Here is a 3,650-nt window from a genome sequence, read left to right on the forward strand (position 1 = left end):
TTATACAGACGCATCTAATAGTATATAAGCCGGATTTGAGCGAAAATGCTAATTTACATCCGAAAACATGGAATGACATTGGTTTCCTAAGACCTTAAACGATTCTTTAGAGAGTGATTCTATGATTTTGCATGTATTTACACCTGCCAGCGACCAACATGTAATGCAATATTCAATGTGTGACAGAATCATTGAATGCAGAAAACATTCTAGCAGCCCCGTGTTATGAAAGGTCATTTGCTTAAAATTGTTCAGGTTGAATTTCACTGTTAGATATTCTTTTAATGTGGCTCTGGAAAGATAGTGTGGAGTCACTCCAAGGTACTTGAATTCAGAGACAATTTGTAGTTCCTGTCCTCCCAAAAATACACTGAATATTTTGATGTCCAGAGGTTGCTTTGTGAACATCATACGTTTGTATGAGTCTTAGTTGTGTTTAATAGCAGGCAAGATTTATAGCCACTCGTGTACAGGAACCATAGCTAATGTGAGAGCAGAAGCTGCCTCTTGAATATGTTTTGCACGAGTGAAGATGACGGCGTCCTCGGCATGAATGAGTTACTTTATGTAAATGTTTGTCTTTCTGCAGTGAGACCAGTTTTAAATGATTTTTTAAGTTGTTGCCTTTCAAGAGTTTTAATGTGTTTTTCTTCTCCTTCTCCAGGGGACCAAGCCGGAGTTGATTCCAGCAGTGACTCCGGCTCCCCCGCGGCGGTGGTGGCGCCGGCGATGGTGGCGCCGGCGACGACCGAAACGCCCTCCCGCCGACACCCTGGCTGAGCCCCCCAAGACCCAGGCTGAGGCCCCTCGAGATGGGAAATAAATGAAGAAACGAGTCGGTGGATTGTTTCGTTGAGTCGGGAGACATAACACAGCCCAATCACAACCTCCCGACTCGCCGGAACAATCCACCGACTCTGCCAAGAGAAATTAGCTCCACCAGCATAGTGGTGGAGCCCCACACGCATGTGTGTGTATATATATGTATACTTTTTTTTGTTTTTGTTTTTAGTTGTTGTTGTCCTGTTTCTTGTAAACTTGAAAAATACAAATAAAGAGAGAAAAAAATAATAATACTGCTCTGCCCTCAGTCCCCTCAATCCCTGCGTACCTGACTAAACACCTCCAAAGATTTAGTGACACCCACAGCCACAACACTAGAGGGAGCTCAAAGCCTCAAACAACAACCTGATTACCCTCTCCTATAAGACAAACATGGGTAAATCATCTTTCTACAATACTGCCCCCCAGGGGTGGCTCTGGGACCCTGCCCCCCCCCAGTAAAGACCCAAGCCTTGGCTCCGGGACCCTGGCGAGCGGCGCCCTCGGCCCGGTGGCGGGAAGCTGCTTTCTGGGTAAGGAAACGCGGCTGGCCTCCAGCGTGTGGCGCCACTGCCCTCGCCGGTCATTGTTACCGGCAAGAGCTGCTGACCGGTATAACCAACCGGGCCGCCGGTGTGGTGGGACCAGCGCAGGATTGTCCAGCCTCATCACATTCTGGACCCCCCCCCCCCCTTCATGAAAGCAGACTAATCTAAACGGATTAAATATCGGCCTGAAAAGGGTGTGGCCGTGAAACGGAGCACACCCACCCCCATCCCGTCTAACTCGCCTCCATCCCGTCTCACCTCCCTCCCGTCTCACCCACCTCCCTCCCTCCCGTCTCACCCTTCTCACCTCCCTCGTCTGACACGCTGACGTTCTAAATCTGAACCTTGAATGTTTTCCCGCGCTTTCGCTTTCGTTTTCTGATTCCTCGCAGATCCTGCCGGTGGTGGAGGCCCAGTTTCCGTTCAGCCAGGTGCCCCAGGCTTTCCAGAAGTTGGAGGCGGGCCACGCCAGAGGAAAGACGGTGGTCAGGGTGGCGGCGGAGTCGGTCGCTTTGGGGGAGGAGGCGGCGCATCACACCGCGGAGCAGAAGTAGACGCGTTTGCTGCGACGGCTCGGAGGTCAGAGGTGAAGATGGCGTGCAGCTCGATTTGAAGCAGCTTCTGCCGCTCTGTGATCGTTTTCTCCTTCTCTGTGTGGACTTGTTGAACATGTTCTAACCGCCATAAACCGAGCGCAGCTTCAAAGTACTGTACGATCCGAGTACGACATTTACTGACAAAAATACTTTATTATTCTGGTTTGATTAAACAAAGAAAAAAGAAACTGTTTCCTGGTGGTGGCGCTATTGAACACGCGTTAACACTGTCTGAGCGACTTAACCTCGGTGGACAGATTCATTCAGAAATACACGCGAGAAGCTTGAAGATGTTTTCCTGGGAGTGGAACCTGCAGCGTTCAGCGACGCATTCATCCCTCGCTTTATCTCGAAGCTCTCGGGTCGATCGTCTCCGACGTTCCTCCTCCTGGAGGGTTTGTTTTTGGACCTGAGGAGCAGAACCTGGAGCAGAACCTGGAGCAGAACCTGGAGCAGAACAGGGATCCAGTCCTGCAGCTCGCCTGTTTTCATACAACCTCCACGTCCCACTGCTGTTTCCCTCTCTTTGGGTCGAGTGCGTTCAGGATCACCAGGTTTTTGTCGTAGTTATGGCCGCCTGGGGGGGGGGGGGGGGGGGGGGATAATGATCTAGGATCAGTTTGCGGTTTCAGTTTGCAGTTAGCACGCCCATATATTCATGGGCGTGCTATATGCAAGCACGCCCATGAATGTATACACATGTATATATTTATACACACATGTATTTAATAGACTGTGCTGGAACTGAAACTGATAAGTGTGCAGACTCAAGTTTTCATGTTTAATAAATTAATCATTCCTTTTTCATGTCATTTCGATTGATTCTAATTTAAATTCTTTTTTTCTGCTGCTCTGGGATCGATTGTTTCTATCGGTTAAAACGATGCTCTCATTCAGGCGGGTTCCAGGAGAAGAAGAATCTCTTTGGCTGAGATTTGTTCTCTGCCTTTATCCAATCGTCCAGGGAACGGCAGGCTGGCATCGCTTGGCTCTACGATGAGATCTGGCCCCTCAGAGCTTCCTCCAGGCTTCACCTGGTGAAGATCTGGCCCCTCAGAGCTTCCTCCAACCTTCACCCGGTGAAGATCTGGCCCCTCCTAGCTTCCTTCGACAGGGAGAAGGCGGCTGAACTTCAGCAGCTCCCAACGCTTCACTCTTGAGTCACGGCTCCGACTGACGGCCTCCTTAAATAATTGTGGCTTTTGCCGCCGGGCGTCTGCAGGCTCCAGCAACAAGCAAAGTTGCTGAAGAGAGAAGCTCTTTACGAAGCGCAGATGTCTTTGTGAATAAAGATGAGGAAAGCAGCACTGTTCTTGATTTCAGCTCCGTTTGCTCACTGAGGAAAGTAAAGGTCCGACATTTGATCAGCTCCAGTGGACAGCTGATCATTTACTATGATGCAGAGTTCAGGTAAAGTAATATAACGTTTTATTAAAGGATCTTTTGAATAATTGCATGAAAGTTTTTCTGGTCCCCCCCATCTCGATCACGTCAACGCATCCGAGTCACGTTCAGCATCTGCTGATCCGGACTGTTTCAGTTCACAACCAGGGATGGACAGATGGAAAGTAGCCTTTGGCTAATTCTGGCATATTTACATTTAAATGTTTCTGATTCTGATATTTTATATACGAGTGTCTGAGAACTGCCATAACTTGTGGAAAAAGAGTTTGAAGGATGAGAG

The sequence above is a fragment of the Brachionichthys hirsutus genome, unplaced genomic scaffold, assembly GCF_040956055.1.
Source record: "Brachionichthys hirsutus isolate HB-005 unplaced genomic scaffold, CSIRO-AGI_Bhir_v1 contig_376, whole genome shotgun sequence".
Lineage (NCBI taxonomy): Eukaryota > Metazoa > Chordata > Actinopteri > Lophiiformes > Brachionichthyidae > Brachionichthys > Brachionichthys hirsutus.